General features: G+C 37.1%; 1 protein-coding gene across 5 annotated transcripts in view; it reads right to left on the bottom strand.

Annotated features, from left to right (window-relative positions):
* LOC120432576 (catenin delta-2) overlaps positions 1-21,941 on the bottom strand; it is a 63,336-nt gene that overhangs the window by 28,503 nt on the left and 12,892 nt on the right. For 3 of the 5 annotated variants that reach the window (XM_039597808.2, XM_039597805.2, XM_039597806.2), the window contains exon 2: positions 4,546-4,589. The exons of the other annotated variants lie outside the window; for them this stretch is intronic. The gene's annotated coding sequence lies outside the window, so the exon portion shown is untranslated. The remainder of the gene's footprint in view (positions 1-4,545; positions 4,590-21,941) is intronic. 5 annotated transcript variants of the gene reach the window in all.

Here is a 21,941-nt window from a genome sequence, read left to right as displayed (position 1 = left end):
AAACATCGTTCCACCTTTTTTAAAACAACTGCCTCCGCGGAATTTTTGGCGATTTTTTTTTTACACGCGAAAAAAAAAGTTGGAACGATGTTTTTGATCGCAAAAATTACAGATTTGATCAAATTAAGTTCTGCAAAAGTCTAGAATCATCTAGACATCCTAACAAATCACTGGAAAGAAGAATCATCTTGATTGGTTGAGTTATGACAGAGAACCATTGAGTTGAAGTTACCGTTCCAACTTTTTTGGAGCCTTGGGCGTTGGAATGTTAATGACAGGACTCGAAGCTGGCAGCGAGTGGGCTCTGGTGGCGTTCAACGAGGGCACTTGTGTGAGAGGAAACATATCGGGGCTTGTTTTATAGTAGTTCGGTAAACGGCTTTCGTTTGTCGTTGAAAAATGGGTTCTGGTGTCAAGTTCAGCATTTTTTTTAAATTAAATTCATGAAAGATTTAATTAATCTTAAAATAAATAAACATTGCTTAGCAATTGATCTAAATTGAAATATAATTAATTTTCTAAATCAGGTCGCCACCCTGCGCCTTCACTGACGCAAACGTCAAAGTACAAACCCCAAAAAATCGCTTGTCCTGGGACCATAACTCGGCATTAGAATTCCCGCATTGACAACGTGTGATTCGGGGGCATCACGTTCGTACCCCGTCCCGTTCCTTCCCTTTTTCCCCCGCTCTGTTATTGGTATGTACCGGAATAATTCCGGTGGAAAGTGACTGTGTGTAATGCGGTTGTCGGATGGTATCGTTCGTCCTTGCCAGACAAAAAACGCACAAACACATTCCGGCCTGGCTGGTTGACTGCTCGAAGCTGCTCTGGGGCTTTTGCTGGCGGCACGTCCAATAAATTGTGATAAACTTTTTCTTCACTTTTGGGAGTTTTTGGGCAGAAAATTTACTTCCTTAGGTTCTCTTTATTTTGAGTTCTTAAGGTATCAAAAATAGTACACAAAAATTTGAATTCTTTTGAAATATCTTATGATTTATTTTTGTATTTTTTTATTTGGCTCAAACTTGGTGTTATTGGTTTGCCCATAACCTAACAATTATAAAAAAAATTCTGCTCTCTGATCGATTTGGTTTATTCGGCAAAGTTGTAAACATTCATAAGGACTATTCAGAAAAAAATAGGTAAACGTAAAAAAGTTTGCTGAACTTATTTATTTCTAAAAAAAAACTATTTTCCAAAACCCCGCTTTTTTTTTTTTTTTAGATTGTTTAGTTTTAAGTGAAAGAAACCCGCAACTTTTGAGCCATAGAGAAGTGTTGTACAAAAATGATATGATTTTTTGAAAAAAATATGTTTTTTGTAAAGAATAGTAATCTTATTCAAAACAATTTTTAGACATTCGTCTTTAATGTAAAATCATTTTTTTTTTTTTTTTTTTGGGAGGGTGATCCAGCCGCACATCGTTGATGTCGAAACCTCTAAACTGGGCCCTCGTCCTGTCACGTCCGTCGGTAGTCTTGTCGTACATTACAACTAGAATCAGATCTGCCAATGAATTAGTACACTTCGACCAAATAAACACTGACGCTGTATGGATCTGACTCTAGAATAAATGCACAATTGTGTGTTATTCATAAGTCCAAAATGTTCAATTATTCATATAAGTCCAAATATTCGTTTGCGGAAAACTACCTAACTTGAATTGAATACTAGATTAAAAGTAACCTATCCGAAAGCTACTTTTATCTCAAATCCCCGAACTTTTAATTAATAGCCAAACATTCTAGTATGTTTCTTTTAAAACCTGTCTAGCTTCTTTAAAAAAAAAAAAAAATAGATTAACAGTTCATATTTTCAAGTCGCTAATTGAAAAAGAGACGACCATTTGATCGTCAGAATTCCAGTAGATCCTCGATTCGCAACAATGGTCGATACAATCATAATCCGACAACCGTTAGTTCAACAGATCAACGAATTTAGTCCGATATCATTTCACTATTGATTGATCGAGACTCTATGGAAATTTTGACAAATCAGAATGGTTTTATGCTACTTGAATTAAAATCACCGATTCTGATAGAATTACTAAATTCACTATTACTAATTTTGTCCCTAAATAACTAAAGGCAAAGTATAAAAAGTATAAAACCTACAAAAACTAAATTTTTAAAACCCGCATCCTAACCTGACACCCACATTAAGATAGGGAAAAATCACATATGTTCATTGTACAAATGTGATATTTCCACTATCGGAGAACCTCCTTGTCTCGATGACAGCTTACCGGCCATCGATTAAGCCCTGAGACTGCGCCAAAGTGGGTTCTCGCAGCATGAAGTGGTGTCCATGTGTAAAAATGGAAGCTTCAGCAATATACTGAACACTTCGATTTTAATTCCACATCGAATCAAATCATACTCTTTGCCAAACAAGCATCAAACCTATGACACTCATTATGACAAAGCCCAGGGATCTTTAATGTAAAATCAAATTTGTAACCGAAAAGTACCATACATAAATTTAAAAAAAGTGCGTCGTTTAAAGATTGATTTCAACTAAACAAAAATCGGTTTTTCAATTTTTAAAAATTGTGTCCATGAGTGTCCGCATCTGAAATATTTTTATCGAAAAGTTTGGAAACAGTCCCCCTGTTTTCTATCATTGACAACAACTAGTGGTCTAATTTTGTATGATAAAAAAAATGAAACATTTGTTAAATTTTCTGATATCCTCGAAAAAAATATTTCAGAAATTTCAATAAATATTAAAAAATACTCGGCCCTTCGAGAGGAAAGATTTGAATTTGAAATTTTCCAAATATTAAATTAGTAGCTATCTAATCCAGTTTTAAATTTGTTTTCGAGCAAGGGTCCTGATTCTCGAGTAAGCATAGAGCTTATTGGATTGAGGCTGTATGAGAGACATTGGCTATAATCCTATGAAAAGTCATCCAAACTTCAAAAAATTATAGTGTTTTTGAATAGGGATGATGTCAGCTATCCATTGCAATTAAAATCACATGAAAATTTTCACAAAAATGCGTATTTTTATTGTATTTTGAAAATTCAAAGTTTTTCGAAAATTTACTCATAATTATAGTTTTTGGAATCTGGATGTCAAATGATCGGAATTGTTTCATACATTTCGAAAATAAAACACATTTTTTAAATTCTCAAAATTTTCACAAAACTACGTATTTTCGAAAAAAAAAATACTCAAAATTTCAGTATTTTACAATATGGGTATCAAATGATCGGCATTTTTTCATACATTCGAAAGTAATAACATATTTTTTTCAATACTCAAAATTTTCACCAAACTACGTATTTTCAAAAATATACTAAAAATTCAAGTATTTTACAATATAGTTATCAGATTTTTAGAAATGTTTCGAATATTTCGATAGTAACAATATTTTTTGTGAAATACTCAATTTTTTTAAAGAAAACTACGTATCTACGAAAAAAAAAACTCGACATTTCAGTGATTTGGCTATTTTTGAAGCATTTTTTTAATTAAAAAATAATGGGGTTGAATGTAAAATGGTAGAATTTTCAAGTGATTGTATATTTAACAATAAATTGTCAACTGCTCGAAATTTAAATTTGGTCTAAAACTGGCTGAATTTTCATTTTAAAATCATTTGATGTTATTTGAATATTAAACATTGATTATATGTCAATTGAAAATGTTTTTACCCATTTGAAATCGTTTTTCCCATTTGAAATTCGTTTTGTATTTATAATTACAGAAGATAATGCAGCAACTCTGAACAACAATTAGAATTTATTTCATTTCCATTCTTGTTTTTGTTCGTTTCGAAACGGTACGTCTCGTGACAGTACACAACCACTAACAGGGATGGCCACCACATACACACGCTAAAACAGATCCCGCCACAATCGAACAAATCTCCCCTCTTTCTCGCTCTCTCTCAAATCGAATCCTGCCGTCCAATTCGCACACATTTTATGGTTCGAATTCTCAATGTGGCAGTCGTTTTGCGGTATCACATTTTGGTTTAGCAAATTTATTCCAATCATTCCGGCTGAAAACAGCAGCAGCAGCCGAGGCTGCGATGTTTTGGTCGGGAAAACTGTGAGTGAAAATTGTGAGATTGTTTGTGTGTGTGTTTGAAAATAGAGAGAGAGTTGTAATTGTTCGCCGGCTCCATTTTCCTGGCTCGATTTTCGGCGAAAATGGGCTGCCCATTTTCACCAAGTTTTTTACGGGGGGCACAAGGGGAGGCCGGGAATGATTATTTGTATTTATTTTCACTTTATTGACTGTTTATTTATTATTGGAGTGCTGCTGCTGGCTGCCGCATGAGGCTTCAACCGTGAGGACACATCTCGCGCGAAGGACGATATCAAGTGTCGGAATGCTTTTTCTAACGCCGTTGGTGCGAAACTGGAACGAACTCTTCGATGTTTTTTTTTATTGCGATTTTGAGTCACGTGATAAGTTAAAAGAAATGAAAATTATCAATTGAACTTCTAACAGATTTGCGACGTTTGTTATTTAATTAAATTGGGAAGGAAAGGGATAAACAGTTTTAGTAATAACAATAAAAATACTCACGTATACTCGTATATCCACGTTAATCTCGTTCAATTAGTGTAATCCTGAAAAAGATGAAAGAAAAGAAAACACAATACGTTAGTGAGTTTGAATTGAAACAATTAATTGCTACATGTCACCAGATATTAGCTACAATTTCAGTATCCCTCACAATTAGGTATACGACGCATCGCAATCCATCTTTCAAATTAACCGGTTCCGTTTGCCCACCAAAAACACAAAACACACACCAACCGCGCACATGTATCAATGCAATTCAAGCTACAATGCATTGTTCTAGAGAGCTCACAGAACATCAGACACGCGTCTGACTTTTTGGAAAAGACGTATCAAAATATATTAAAAATATCTTATTCTTTTAATTTGATTTTTTTTTAAAGAAATCCATACGCCCTTTTCGAATGTTACTCCCCAAAATTTCAACCGATCCCCCTCGGGCGTACTAATAAAGCCGTTATGACCATCTCCGGACGCGTCAACGCGGCCGCCACGCCACACACGCGACAACAATGAAGAAATTGAGAAATGATGTCAACCGTAAATTATTGCAATTTGACACACAGAACGGCAGCCGCGGCGTGTTGTTTACAGCAGAATGGTGGTGACGACTGGTTGTCGTTGTTTGTTGTTGCTAATTCCGGGCATTGTTACAATGAGCATGAAAACAACGCGGAAAATCGACCCCGTTCCACGCCCCCATCGACCGTGGCAAATCTGGTCCCACTTTGGAACACAACTCGAGTGTGTGTAAACCTCTCACTCATATTTGGGGGAAAATGTGCCTGACTAATTTTGCCTGAAATGTTTTTATCTGCTTGACTTGCTCGCTATTGATCGAAAAATCTTTGAACGAAAAGCTTCTTTGTCACTATTTTACTTGGAAAAATTCTCAGTAAAAACTGTAGCAATTTTTTTAATTTATTTTCAAATTTTATTTAAAAAAGTGATTGATCTCTAAAAAAACATTAGAATTCACTAATCTTTAAAACCAAAAAAAAAATTATAACTCAATCTGAACTAAACTTAACTCAGTCGGTCTCTGAAATAAGCTTGGGAGAATTCTAGATCGGTTACTCTCCTCTCACTCTTCTCAGGACAGGCCTACTGCGTGAAGTTGACCGAAAAGAGTATTCATTGAAAGTGTGATAAAACAAAATTTGGCAGAAATCCTTAAAGTTACAAGGGAAAAATAAATAAAAAATCTATAATCAAATTTGTACTTTTTAACAGGACCATATAAAATTCAAGGGAAAGCCAACCAATTCAAGAAAATTCACATTTTCTCAGAGAACTCCTCCTGGAACCCCCGTCTCATACGCGATTGAGATCAATTTGTTTTACAAAATTACCGAACACACACACAACTCAATTTGCGCCTCCGCCGACGTAGAGTTTGGGGACGGTCCACATCGAGTGTCTTTTGTTGGCCTGCGGCGGCGGTGACCAACCAACCAAAAACCTTTCCCGCGCCGCCGGTCGTTCGTTGGTTTGTTTGTACCCGCGCTCTTCAATTTGTGTGAATTATTCATGTCCGGTCAAGGCGTTTTTGCGCTCGACGGAGCCTGATGAAGATGCATCATCACCAGAGGAGTGGTCACAGAGACGCATTTTCGGGGGAAAGATTCCAAGGATCTTCGGTCGCGTGGACACGGTTTGTTGGCCGTGGCACATATATAATGACAGATGGTTGGCTGGTTGGCGGAATGGAAGCAACAATCGCGAGGACACGTGGACATCGCGTTAGGATTTTTTTGTTCTTCAAAATCTGAGTTTTGGGAAATCCTTCGTAGAAACGCCGGTACCCGGCGGAATGTCCTCGACTAATTAAGTGGAAATTAAACAATAATAAATTGGACGTTTCCAAGAAGGCTCATCTGCTGTAAGTCATTTTGACAAAATTTAACATTTCATTTGCCTCAAAACCTACACTGTGAGGTCTCAAAAAACACACTTTGACCTTTTGAATAGACCTGACCTAAAAAAATAAAATATTTTTATCGGAATGATCATAAAATATAATATTTTTGCAATCTTTTTGAAGCTTTTTGTAGATTGGAACAAGACAAACATATTTTCTTCAAAAAGATTGCAAAATAGTATGCCGTGTTTGAGAAATCGTCAACATTTTCTATCAAAGGATACACCCACAGTTAAAGATCGAGCAGGTAGTCCTTCCAAATTTAACCGAGAGGAAAGTACTATTTTGCGAGAGTATCTACCTCTCGCGCTTACAACAACAAATTGTGTTCATTCGCTCATCGAAATAGTTCATCCGATTGAGTGGCTTATATAGACAAACGATCGTTGCTCAGTCATCGAACCATGGTAGCCGATACGGCAAAGGCGCGGTCGATATGTCAATGGTCTCGGGTTCGATTCTAGGTAGCGATTTTTTTTAAATGGGTGAACTTTTTGGAAAATGATAATACTCTCGGCTATTTCGGGATTTATTCTCTCCGTCCGTTTACAGTACCTTTTTACTACCGAACCGTGCTCTTTACCCTCTCACTCTGACTTGCTGATGCCCAATTGTGGGTTGTATATTTTTTCAAAAAAAATAATTTCTTACTTTCCAAAAATTGTAGGAAAAAAGAGCAAAAATTGTAGTTTTGCGCAAATTATTTATTTATTACACAAAGTAAGTGTTCCAAAAAGATTTAGACAAAAATGGTTGAATAGGTAATTGCTCTTCTTAGGTGTAATTTTGGTAATCTCTTAATTACAAGCAATAATTGTTCCAACATTAATTGAGATGAAACACGCAGCTGAATGAACTCCAAAACTCTGTTATGTACTCTAAACGAAATTATTGTAACTATTGTATTGTAACCGAATTGAATTGAATCGATGTAATTTTAGGAATATTTGGATCACATAAATAAAGTTAAAAAAATAAATAAAAAAAAAAACTAATTTCGAGCATTTTCTTTGAAAAAATAATAACTCATGACAACAGTTATGCTTCTATAAAAAAAAACTGCGAAATATAGAAAAAAGTAATTGTTGAATTTTTTTTTAAAAAAGGTTTATGACAAGAATTCCCTCATTTCTGTGTACCTCAAACTGAAACCCCTCGGACCTGTTGCTCGAGCTCAAATCCGTTTTCAATGGGACATAATTCCAGTAAACATCACCCTTTTCGCTGTTATCAAAACACACGCTGGTGCTCCCAATCCCGTTTGTCCACTTGAACAAAATAAAAATCCCACCGTCCTGACCCAAGGACCCTTCTTATCCCTCCACCCACCAACCCCGGTTAACGAAATCCTTCCTGGACGTATAGAGCTGGAGATTGAAACGACGCCGTCGACTAGGACACGATGGGGCAAACCACCTGATAATAAGATAATCTTTATTTTGTTGGTTCGTTTCCGACTTATTTTATGTTCTTTCTCCGCCCTCCTCGTACCTGCTAGGCTGGCCAATCCAGGCTGGCACGATGGCCGAGGTCAAAATGCCGGCCATATTGAAACGACGGAACGACATACTTCGCAATAGATTATCTATTATCAGAATCTCATTCCTCTGCTGCTGCTGGGGCCGTACCTTAATGGTAGCAGAGATAGTAGAGATCCACTCCGGATGAGTTTTCCTCTTTTCCTGAATCGCACACACTACACCTCTATAGGCAACAAAATTGGTTCCTCCCACAGTGACGGAAAAGCTCGGAAAACTCCACCGGAGAAAAGCGAAATCAGATTGCGAGAGAGAAGAAGGAAAGTGGCCACCGCACAGACATTAAAATCTTTCCCCTCCCCCCGGAACCCCGCCCCGAATTCGAGCGGAAGTCGTGGGGCAGAAAATCGAAGACCTCCTCTTCGCATTCTTCTTCTTTGCCTTAATCTGAAGCTAATTGGAGAACGGGGCCGGATTGGGGCAAGTCGCGCGCGCACCAGGGAAATCGAGGGATTTGCTCGATAAAACTCGAATTTCGGGGACCGATTATGGTTTTCGAGCTGATTGTCGGGGGCCTGATACGGAGAGTTTTCCTTTCGCAGGCGATAGAAAGTCAGTCATTCTCGTGTGGAGGCAATTTGTCGTGGGGTTGGGGATTAGGGTGCAGGATTTTGGGAGACTTTGCTTTATATGCATCATTTGCGATGGATTTGCAGTTGTCTCCCCCGCTCACTCTCTCTGGCGTTCTTTTTGTTGAAGAAATCAATGAGCGACGGGGCAACGGATTCATTTGGACGTCTGGCGATAAACTCGAAGAGGCCAATTGGGAGCATGATCGAGAATGAAATATGGGTATTAAATGTTCGCTTTCATTAGCAGGCTAAAGTTTGTTTAAATCCTGCTTTGATCCAGCAGCGACTGGAACCAAATGACTGCACCCAACCAGCGGTCGCATGATTGTGATACATGGCGGCATGAAAGTACATCAGAATCTGCATGAAATCTGTCCTCATGCATTTTTTGCGATATAGGAGTAGGGTAGAGTAGTCATCAATGAGACACGGGGAACAATGATAAAATGGCTCTCACAAGACGTAGTTTCAACCAATCAGGCTCATATTTGGGGAAAATGTGTGTCTACTAGATACTCGTCTGCCATAATAGTGGCTTTAGTTATGGACGCTCCCTTGCAAAGTTATTCATACATGTTTGTTTCTGGGGTGTAAAAGTTAATTATGATTAATAAAAAATTTTCGCTCATAGGCTGCCATTAACACAAAAAGTAATATTTCTCCACATTTATTTCGTCATTTCACAGGGCAAGAGTTGGGCTACAATGCCATTTTATTAGGTTTGACCAAAATTTAGAATATACCCAGAATCCAGGGCTGTCTCATTGTTCCCCACTCTATTCGGCCCATGGGTAACAATGAGACACTTTGATTTTTCTTCATTAAACTTTTCAAAATCTATGGAAATCTTTCAAAACATGAATTGGAAGTGATTTTTGGCATATTTATTGAGTTTGAACTTCATTTCACCAAAAATATAAAGTTATTTGGTTAAATATATGGATTTTACAAAATTTAAATACTTTTTAGCATAACTTTTGTTAATTGAAGTTTCATGTTGACAAAATTGCTTGAAAATGTTCAAAGTAAGTCACCTGCAATGGAACAATATAAAAACATGATGTTTAACTAGAAAAGTATTGATTTTTGTAGAGTGTCTCATTGTTCCCCAGCTGTCTCATTGTTCCTGCCAAGTGCGTCTACATTGAGACAGTAGAATAACTCTGGCTGTAGACGTCAGATCTTTCTCATATTTTGATCAATGTTAGAACACCTTAAAAGAAAGAAAGAAAATGCAACAAAAAGCTCATTAAAACATGCTGATGAAAAAAATACAAAATTCGTTGAAAGTTAAAAACCAAAAGTGTCTCATTGATGACTACCCTACCCTATGACATTTTTGCCCGTTACCGACAATTATCGACATTACCGACGGCTGATTGATTGTATTGCAGAAAAAAAATCTTAACAGAACGAGGATTGAACCAACAACTTCTAGGTTGCTGATCCGACACGCTACCACCGCGCCATGGACGCTTGTTGAATTGAGAGGGACAGAGCGCGAACATATTGTTCTCCCTGGAGTGTTGCTCGGGGACGCGCCAGCATTATATGTGTTGGTGAGAACTGCAGATCGCTGACATGTTTACACGCGGGCAAAATTGAGCTATGAGCTTGCTGCAAAAACTGTTATAAAATGTATCATTTTCTGCAGCAAATCCACTGTTGCAGATTTTGAGTTATATATTTCCTTTGGGTGATGTGGATACATTTATTTGAAAGATTTGTTTTGATACGTTGAATATTTATATCCATCATGTTTTCATACAAAATCGAATCCCACAGACATTCCGAATAAAACGTTTTAAATTTTACATACACCCAGAACTGGGCATCGTCATACGAGAGGATAAAGCGCACGATTCGGTAGTGAAATGGTACTGTGTGCGGACGGAGAGGATAAATCCCGAAATTACCGAGAGTACTTTACTCATGGGTTCATCTTCAAAAAAAGTTCATCCGTCAAAAAAAAAAGTACCGGCACCGAGACTCGAACCCAAGACCTTCGGTATATTAAACCGTGCCTTTGCCGTATGGGCCACCATGGTTCGGTGACTAAGTGGCGGTCATTTGTCCATATAAGCCACTCAATAGGATGAACTGTTCCAATGAACGAATGTACACGCGAGAGGACTATACTCTCGCAAAATAGCACTTTCCTCACGTTTCTTTTCGTGAGGACTATCCTCTCGTTCTTTAACTTTGGGTGTACATTCCGATATTTCAAACTTAAAAGTTTTGTTTTTGATTTTTTTTATATAACCTCAATTTAGATTGAAAAAGTGGCATTACACCAGAAAAGTGGTAAAATGACACATTTTCAGAGGTAAAATTAAACATGTTTTCTGACATTAAAGATGCACCCGGTTGTATATTACCATGACTTTTTTTTATTGTGAATCGTTCTGAAATTTCTTCTCGATGGAAATAAGTATATTTATAGTTTTTTTTGTCCCCTGATTGTTTGGGAAAATTTTAAGAGAAGAGGAGGAAACTAGAGCGTCAAATTTCCCGCGGTTACAAAAATCCCGGGAACGGGAAATTTTAATTTATTTTTTTATAATTGTTCTGATCATGGTTCTAATAAATATATTACAAGACTTTAACGATTAAAATAAGCGTGAGGTTCGGTTAATTGCTTAACTGTATGTTAAAAATAAATCAACCTTATGATTTTTTTTTACTTTTATAAGCTGTCTTTAAAATTGTACAATAAATGAGATTTTCAAAAAGTGTCCACGTGGTTTATGAATAGTCGCTAAACTGTATTTTTGCAATACAGTTTTGAACATTATTTTTGTTAGGATGTTATTTTTAGAATGTTTTTCAATTTCCTTCAATTTTGCTTAAAAAAAATATAAAATAAAAAGAATTCAAAGGAATTTAAATATCTTATTATATATTTAAAGTCTTCAAACAAGAGCAATGTTTCAAAAGAAAAATAATATTCAGATTGTTTTAAAGTCATTTAAAATTATTATCTTTCTTTTTTTTTTCAACATAAAAAATAACCTTTTTTTTTTTTTTTGGAGCGAGTTGTGGCGCTATAACCACGGAAAATTGTGTCCAGGGCATTCGTGGAAATACAATGTCCCATCCCAGAGGGTCCCGGAGTACCAAACCTTCTTAGCATGGTGCTCCCAACGAATACAACCAAAAATCTCGGAGCGTATGGTGGTGTGTCCCCACGCTTCTTCCTCCCCTGTCGATTCAAAATTGTGTTGTTGTTCGAACACTCAGTGCTCAAACTCAACCCAATTACAAATCATCTCTGCGATACGGCTTTACGCAGTAGGCCTGGCCGCTTTAACGCTTGTGATGTTTCAATGCATTCTAATGCAATGGCGCACTACAAATGTTAATAAATGACAAGAAGAGTGCTAGGCGTCATCTAACCTAAGGCACTCTCCAGGATCCCTTCGAAAGATTGGCTGCGCTAGGGTCTGATTAGATTAGATTAGATAAAAAATAATCTTTTTTTTGTTAATACAGTATATTTCCATTTGGTTGAAACTTTGTCTAGGCATTGCCTAGTTTTTTCATACACTTTTAAAGCTGATATGTGGGTATTCGAAACCTGTATTTTGAGAAGGGATTTTCTGATCGATTTGATGACTTCGGCAAGTTTGTAGGTTATGATTAGGACTTTTCCAAATAGATACGAGGAAAATATAATAATTTCCATTTTTATTGTTGTTGAAAAATTGAAAAAAAATAAGAAAATATTCAATATCTCGAAAATTATTGGTTTGTTTTTAAATGTTAAAAAATGAATCTTTTGCTAGCCTTGGTTTTAAAATTATCTAAATGATTTTTAATGAAAAGAGCAAAACAAATTAACAAAAGTTATGATGCCTTCCGAGCTAAGATGCTACGAAGTCAAATTGCACAATCGAAAAAAACCTAAAAATTAATCACAAAGATTTTTTTTTGCTGCAAATGTGTTTCTATGTGATTTTATTTATAATTTTACATTTAAAACAATGAAATCATGCAGCCAAGCAGACAAAGGACGTAGACTGAAAAAATCGTCCCTTAAAAAATGTATTCAATTTAAATTCTTCCAGAGACACATCATCTCAACCCATTAACCATAACTGCACATCTCAAAGAGAGGCAAATATGGGACTATTACGTTGAACGTCTGGCAAAACCGTACAACAAAACGATCATGACGGAACGCGGGGGGAGAGGCGGGTCGGAAATCGTCGGTCGGGTGGGCGGACGTACATACAATTCCATAAACCTCCTTCTTCATTGAGCGCAAAACTATGAAGCTTGTTAGCGAAGATAGACATAAAAATTAAGTTTTGCTCTTCAACAACCGAAAGCGATCACACACACACACAGTACGTACACAATACACATTGTAGTAAAGCGTTGTCTCGTTGAGCTCGAGAGGCGGGCGAGAATCGTAAAAGTTAGTTATCAGTTTCATGTTTCAATTTCCATGCACTCGAGTGCGAGAGACCCTAATAGAGAGCTGCTCCTGCTCCTCCTCCTAAACTACGTGAGTGGTGTTTACATAATGTTGACAACATTTGTGCAGCTTCCGAGTGAGTGAGCGAAAATCGGTGAAAGAAATATGATAATAGTGTCATTTCAATCAAATTACAATATTCACTCCCGGTTCTGCGACAACAGGCGGCGCCGCCGCCGGCGTACAAAAAGAGCCGAAGTGCCTTTTCTTGCGCACGATATGCCCCTTAATGTAGTCGCCACCGGTATTGTGAGGTAGGGTAAAAGGGTCGAATTTGAGCAATGGAATGTCAAAGTAAGATACAGCTTGATGACATTGAGAGCAAAATACTCTCAGTGATGGAGCAAAAAGCTCTCCAAGCAGAAAGGATTGAGGGAACAAATGGCTAAACATTGCTCCAATTACCCTAATCGACCTCACACCAGCACTCAGGCCACTCAGAGCCATCGCCAGTTTGTAGACAAGCATGTAGTACAACACGTTATTACAAAAGTCAGCTAACAGGGAAATAACATTTCTCTGTTCCGTCGACGACGGCCAACCTAACCTCCATTCCCGATATGGGCTGCTGATGGGGTTGCGTCGTTGCTCCTTTTTTGTTCAGCCCTTTTGCCTGAACTTTTTCATTTTCGCAATATTTTGGGACTTAAGGGACAATCAGTGTAAGATGGACTCCCAGGTTGGTAAAATTCTAGCTAAATCTCGACCAAACTATCGAAAAATATCGTGGAGAATTTCCCTTGTCCTTTTAAAAAGGGAGTCTCCAAGCGAAGACACTCATTTCACCCCAAACTCCCCCTCAAAATCCCTTTTTCTGCGTCTACTCCTTTTCCGGTCCCGGCAGTGCTAACTTCCTTTCACTTTTTTTCTTCTTCATTCCAGCATGGCTTCCGTTACAGTACATGAGGTTTTCCCCTGGTACTGCCGCGCCATTACGACGGTGTATCCACCTTGGCCATCGCTTGCCCTGACCATGTTCGCACGCAAGGACCATTTTCCTGTTCTGGGGTCCCCGTACGCTGATGTATGATGCATCTTCTGCCGGACTGCGACCCTTCTCCGTATTGGCTCTCTCTCGCAGAGAACGGTTGACAGGCCCTAAGGAGTTTCAACGAAGGAAGAGAAAAAAAACCTTGCTGGTCAGGACATGGACTTGGCGGTCTTCGTCGTGCACACGTCCATAAAATCCAAGTCATAACTTGGCCGGAATACGTGAGCCGTTGCAGGGGACGTGTATACGAATCCTTGCGAAACTGTAAACTAACCACGAAAGTTCTCCAGAAAGCTGTTCAATATTCATAAAACATCGTGTCGAAATGTTCGAGGGTTCCCCTTTGCATGTCTTGGCAAACGTACGACGAGGTTCGGATTAACGAATCCTGGGGTCGAGCCACCTGCGGAGTTTCTCCCAATCCAGTCCACCAATCCACGCCCCAGACCCCGCTTGTACGAGGAGGGTTGACCAGCTGTGCCGCGGGTGAAGCAAGTCTTAATCAGAATGTGGCGAACACGCAGAAGCCGGTACGTACTCCCGTAGGTATTCCGAAGTCCTGGATGCTGCTGAGAACGTGAGTGGTCAAGAAAGTTTTCTCGAGATTCGAGGTTAGATGGGGGAGAAAGGGTCACGTGCAAGCTTGTATATTAGGTATAAAGCACTTTTTTTATATTGAAATCCTTTTTCCTTCCTATTTTGGAATCCTGAAATATTGATTGTAAGGTTAGGTGTCAAACTTGCATATGGACATGTCTGGACAAATTTGTATGGCTAGTTGCAGCCAAATATCGTCGAAATTGGCCGAATTCGTAGGAATTGCTCACCTTTAAGTGTTATTGAGGATCTGGCAACCCAGACAAACAATTTAGATACCAAAGTGGAATTAATGAAGTTTATTTTGGAAGGTTGTAAATTTTATGGTTGAATATTCCCTCTTTTTTGTGTAATTTTACCAACAATAATTTGTAAAAAAAAAATTAAAAAAATAATTTCACCAGTTTATAATATGAAATTTGACACAAAATCTTGAATGTCACAAAATTATCCATGGATTTGTGTCAATAAAAGGTGTTATTTTACATCAGGAGCTGGAATTTTCTCTTTTTACACATTATTTTATGTAAATAGCATAAAAAGAAAATGTTTTAATCAGCTAAAAATCAATTTTGCAGGTTTTTCAAAACAATTATCATATTTTTTTCTTCTTACACTGAAAAAAAAAGGAAATTTTGGAAGGTTGACAATTTGATAGTTTTACCCTCTTCTGCCCAATTTTTTTTCGATTTTTTTCATTTTTCCCGTGTCCTTGAGGTCATTTTGACCAACTAAATTCTACGAAAAACATTACATCTGTTTTTTTTTTATGTTTTTGTTGTTTTATTTTCATTTTTCTTGTTTAGTTTATGTTTGTTTTTGGTAGTATTTGGCCTTTTTACCACCTCCTATCATTACATTTTGCCTGTCTAATTTTTTCATGTTTTTACAGTTACTTTTTCAATTTTTTGCTTGTTTTTCAAAATAATTGCTCTATAATGGTACCATTATAGTTTATATCGTAAAAAAAACATTTAAATAGCAAAAGCATGCACATCACTTTTCTGAAAAAGACACTTAATATTACAAACTGCATGTGGGTCATTCCAGGTCAACTGAGTACACTTTTGGACTCGACCTTCACCGATTTGGACCAAACTTGGAGGGAACGTTCATCTATCGATAGTTAACAGAAATCCCAAGTTTGGTGCTGATTGGACCATCCCTCTATTTTTGGCACCGCCCTCTTTTTTGACGATTTTCTAAAAAACTTTTTTTTCTTTTAATCATAACTTTTTAACTATTTGAGCAAAAGACTTCCTACAGGTTTCATTTTATAGAAAATTGTCCAAGGAACTCGATAAAAATAAAATTTTAACCCTTAAATGCCCACTAATATTATATTTTAACGTTTTAAGTATTAAAATTCAGTTTTGACCAATTCCTTATATTTTTATTTGTTTTATTTTATCACCATCGTGTTCCCCGGACAATTTTACATAATAATCAATGTAGACCTCAAACTAAAATGAACTATTGGCGAGATACAGCGATTTTACTGAAAAAAGTTTGATTTTGCGCAGCACTTGGAAGTACATGGTGTACTTTTCAACAAAAAGGGATGAATCCGGCATAGTTCGGTTTTTATATGTGAGTAACTTATGTCGGATTTGAATTCTAGATTAAATTTTCAAAACAACCTATCCCTCATGGGTTTCCTATGCAGATAGGGCCTTTTGAAAATTTAATCGAGAATTTATAGGACAGAGTGCAGCGCAAAATCAAACTTTTTTCAGTAAAATCGCTGTATCTCGCCAATAGTTCATTTTAGTTTGAGGTCTACATTGATTATTATGTAAAATTGTCCGGGGAACACGATGGTGATAAAATAAAACAAATAAAAATATAAGAAATTGGTCAAAACTGAATTTTAATACTTAAAACGTTAAAATATAATATTAGTGGGCATTTAAGGGTTAAAATTGTATTTTTATCGAGTTCCTTGGACAAATTTCTATAAAATGCAACCTGTAGAAAGTCTTTTGCTCAAAAAGTTAAAAAATATGATTAAAAGAAAAAAATTTTTTTTTGAAAATCGCCAAAAAAGAGGGCGGTGCCAAAAATAGAGGGATGGTCCAATGAGTACCAAACTTGGGATTTCTGTTAACTATCGATAGATGAACAAATCGGTGAAGGTCGAGTCCAAAAGTGTACTCAGTTGACCTGGAATGACCCATGTACAATTTTTTTAAACAAAAAAAAAAGTTGCAACCGACGGGATTCAAACCCAGCACCAACAGTAAGGACCGCGCCTTAGCTCGTTCGACCATCAGACCGTTGAAGAATGGAAAGGATAAACGCATATTTCAAGAAGGTTTCCCATACTGAGTGGCTACATATTTCAGTGTGTAAAATTACATACAATTTCATTAAACAAAAATTTACCCCCAAGCCTTTTACATGCAGCTAGATAATTACTTTTTTTGCTGTTTTGTTTTTTTGCAGAGAAAACGCACAACAGAAAACTAAAAAAAAAATCACGTTAAGACTTCTTTTCATGCGACAATTCTAAAATAATTCAGCTCTTAGAATTTTCCACCAATCTTCTCTCAATTTCCAAGACCCACATTCACGTCTCACGTCTACACGGCACATCCAGCGCAAAAAAAGGTAAATTCCACCGCCGTCGAATTGGGTGTTGTAAAGCGGCGCAAAAAATTGCCAGTAAGCAGCTTTACTGGCACAAGAAGTGCTGCTGCTACACGGGATGAGGATTCCCCGAAAGCAGCCAATTTCTGACGATGAAATTTTCCGCCGTCATCGTGGTATGATGACGGTTAAAGGAAGGCGCTTTCACCAGGTCTCTCGCGTGTCGTTGCGATTTGCTGCCGAGATCCACCTGTTTCGTGTCATCACGGCATCTAGCTGGAGGTTGTTGGGATGATTTAGATTTAATTTTAAATTTAATTATAGCGAAAAAATTTGTGGAATTTTGTAACTAGAATAACTTTCATTTACTCCAAGATTTCAAATTTCAGATACGAACCATGCAAGAAATTTGAGCATCCCTAATGTTTGCACTAGAATCAACACACAGACTGACGTGTCGCGTGCACAGTTTAGATAAATGGACACTTTTTTCCCCCTGCGATAAGAAACACACGTTGCAAAAATAGGAAAATTGCTCCACCCCGATAGTGATGGATTCGTGTGTATCAAAGTAAAAAAAAACAAACAAAGACCAACCCAACGCCGGAAGTGAGTTTGCTGCGCAAGGTATGTGTGCCGAAACTGATAAGAAACAACGCGGGCTGAATGCAATTCCGGAGATTTCTTTTCGAGCGAAATTTTGGCCCCGACTATATCGGATGTGCGAACAAATTTCTCCTAATTGAACTGCCACAGCATAGTAACACACACACAATATCAAAGGAAATGCCATGGCCGGGCATATCGCTTTCATTCCGGGAACCGTTTGGGGGCGAAATTGCTAACGATTATGGGTCCGGTGGTATTATTTGGTGGAAAAGGGCGTCTGGTACACGGGGAAATTGAGAAAATGTTGTGGACATGGTGTTTCTGGGGAATTTTAATGTTTAACGTTTATTTTGGTAGGAAATGAGCTGTACAATCATGTAACATACGATGTTTCATCGTATGAAATTTAAAATGTTTGAACGTTCCTGAAGTTTTGGAGGTATAAAGAGCTTATTAGAATAACTCAAACGTGTAGACTAATTAACCTAACCTTAAAGAGCAACAAAAAAAAAGACATGATGTCTTACGTTACTTATTTGAATAAACAAATAATAATAATGTTAAAACCCAAATCTCTTTACAACAGACTCCGGTCTTAAATATCCATTACCGTCTTTAATATCCACTATATATCTGATCGATCGCCACGTTTCCTCCTAGTGGTAACGCTTCCATCGTGTAAGTAGTAGATCGGGGTTCAAATCCTGGCTCGGACCAACACAACTCACCATCTCCCTTCTATATTATTATTAGTAAAAAGAAGGTGTAGTTTATCACCACAAGCATTTATCATCATGTCGTGATAAGGACACCTTATAGGGAAGGCGACATATGGAACGTTAACATTAATCTTAACATTTTAACATTTAGTTAAGAAATTGTCACTGAATCTGCTTTATAAATGCGGCCCCGATGCTTTTTATGGTTCATGGGAAAAATAACTTTAAATATCTAAAATAAAATACTACCGAGGTCACTCTAAGCGTCGAAGGTTATCCCAAAAAAGCTTTGCTCCAACGTACTTCATCATCAGCTCCCCAAGGGCTAAGCTACGAATCGCAGTTCGTAATTTCTGAAAACCACAGATTTATGAACAAATATTTGTTTCAGATTATTTATTGTCAATTATCGAAAAATCATGATATTGAGATAGTTATAAAGTGTTCCAACTCTAAAAAATTGGCAAATTCTATCCCATGATTTTTCTAGTGAGGAGACGAAAGCTGAAAAATATTCAAATATCTGTAGGCAATTTTGTCAAAATGATTTTTAAACATTTTTTAAAGATAATTGTCATGCAGCATGCTAAAAAAAAAAATCCCTTCGAATGCAAATTTCACTTTATATCTAAAACAAACATTTTCCAAAATAAGGGGAGGGTGGGCGGAGGAATTATTGCATTCCATTTATAATTTCATAGAAAACCCATGTACAATCAATTATTAATAATTTTAAATACATTGAATTTTTTTTTTTTGCATTTGTAATCAAATTATTTTCAAAGTTTATGTAGCCCCATATTTTATATTATATTTATAAATATTTTTTCCAAAAGATCATTAAATTTCACAAATGTTGTATTTTTTAACATTGAAAATTGGACCATTAGTTGTTGAGATATTGGCATTAGAACATGTAGCAGTGTTGGTATTCTCGCGCTCTCGCGAGAAAAATTCGTCACTCTCGAGTTCTCGCCGCTAGTCCCGAGCGGCCGAGAGAAACTCACCGATTGCCCGTGCTCTCCTCCGTTCGCGAACAGGCTAGCTCGCGAGCCAGAATTGCCCGCGAGAGAGAAGTAAAACGTGTTAGAAACGAAAAAAACAACACAGCGATTGAAGTTACACCTCTATACCATCGCCTGGTTCGCATTCAAAAAAATCAAAAATCAAATTATTCGCTCGACAACATTGCCTTGGCGATCTCGATTGCGAGATTCCTACTCGAAACTAGGTGTTCGAAGGCTTGATTGTTGAGGCAATTGCAAACCTCTTTTTACACCTTAGCTTCCATCCACCCCGGGATTCAAACTGACGACCTTTGGATTGTTAGTCCAACTACCTACCAGCGACTCCACCGAGGCAGGACCCAGGGAGACGACTCCTAAACCTGGACTGAGCTAACGACCTAACCTTTTTTAGGTTAGTCCGGGACCAACATTTACTTCCCTTCCGACGGAAGGCGTGATCAGACAAATCTCGTCTCGAAAAATACCACCGGGACCGTCTGGGATCGAACCCAGGCCGACTGGGTTCGCATTCATAAACCTGATAAACAAATTTGCTAGCTTGGGACGAACGGCTAGCACGAGACGCTCGCGAGCGTTCGCGGCGAGAAGGAGAACGCGAACGAAAATGCGACCGCGAGCGAGAAGAGAAAAGTACTACAAGTTCTCTCCCTCTCTCGCTCGCGAGCAATGCTTTCTTTCTTCTCATTCGAATTCCAACACGGCATGTAGGAATGTTTGGATGAGACTTAAATAACTTCAATATCTTTTAGGCAATTTTATTGGAAATTTTCTGAACTTAAAAAAACATTTTCAGGAATAAATAAACATGGACACTATTATAAAACATCGAAATTTTTTTTTTCAGTAAAAATAAATCTTTAAGTGGCTATATCTTGAAAACAATTGGAAAAATATGGACAGCGGCCAAAATTGTATGGAGACTTGTATGGGTGAACCAAGGTCACAAAATGGCTTCTTTGGTCTTAGGGAAGGCCCCGACAAAGTTTGAGCCAAATAAAAAATACAAATAAAATCTATTTCCGGTTTTGGTAGAGGTTTTGACTGTAACAATCTCGAGTTACCGTTTAAAAAAAAAATCTCGAGTTACCGCGGTTTGGCCGCCATCTTGGATATAAAAATTCTAAATCACTTCAGAGTAGTTTAGGGGTCATACTAAAGCTCAAAAATCAAAAATTAGACAACGAAAAAAAAATCGTGATTCGATTATCCGAAGTTTCGATTATCCGAAGTGAAATTGTACCATGGCCTTCGGATAATCGAGTCTGGACTGTATCGTGACAACAAGCAAACCTGTTATGTTTACATATTAACATTTTTGTAATTGTCAGCTACAACTTTGTAGAACATTGTTACACATTATAAAGTTATCCTGCAAAGTTACAAAAAACACGAAATTTTAAGATGAAGAAAAATGGTTCTAAATTAAAAATAACTCTTCTGGGTTATTGCAGATTCGAAGACTACATTAAATTTCCCTTAACAAGTAACTAACGGAAAATATCAGAATTTTTAAAACTATTTTTATATATTTTTTTATTCCATGAAAAAAACTTTTTTTTCGGAATTTTGAGTACGCCATCAAATCGGGTGTCCAACAAATATTTTTCGTGATGTTTTGCATTACATTTTATAAGATGATAAAAAAAAAGTTTCAAAACAATTCTTCATATGTTTGTCTTTTATTGCAATAGCACAACATAATTTATGCTGTGAAAAATTAATCATATTGCAAAAATCTAAATGAAAATGTATACACATCAGTTGAAAATAAAAGGGGGAAATAAAGTTCTGAAAAATTAGCATAGTGGGAATGGATTGAAAAAGGTTGAGAACCACTGATCAAGACAGTTATCCAAAAGTTTCAGGTAGATCATAAAACAAGAAAATGCAGAATATTTTTTTATACTTTCCTTGCAAAAAAAAAAGTTATTAAATATTTTCTTCCAGATCCAGATAACTAGCCAGCCACTTCCCACCAATCAATACATCCTCTTGCCCGGTGCACACTTCACTGACGTCGTCACTTTTGTAGGAGGCGTCGCGACGCTGCTTTTTGTCTCGAGACTAAAGCGTGCATTCTTATGTGCAAGCACGATGACGAGAGTGCAGCACACAAAAAAAGAAAGACGTGAACGTCAGCATTTTTTTTGTCGAGTTACTTTCTTCACCTCATGCAATTATGTGTTGCACCACAGGGAACTGAGGAAGGAGGGGTGCATTGTGTATGTGTGTGTGTTGTTTAGTCTTTGTTTAGACTGTGTCTAACTAATTTTGAATAATTTAATGGTTTTGGCTATTTTTTCTAGGATTTTTACTCCAGTTTATATAATTTAAACTGTTATGTATTTGGAACCA

This window comes from Culex pipiens, chromosome 2 (assembly GCF_016801865.2).
Source record: "Culex pipiens pallens isolate TS chromosome 2, TS_CPP_V2, whole genome shotgun sequence".
In the NCBI taxonomy this organism is placed as follows: domain Eukaryota; kingdom Metazoa; phylum Arthropoda; class Insecta; order Diptera; family Culicidae; genus Culex; species Culex pipiens.
This window is presented reverse-complemented; position numbering and strand designations above follow the sequence as displayed.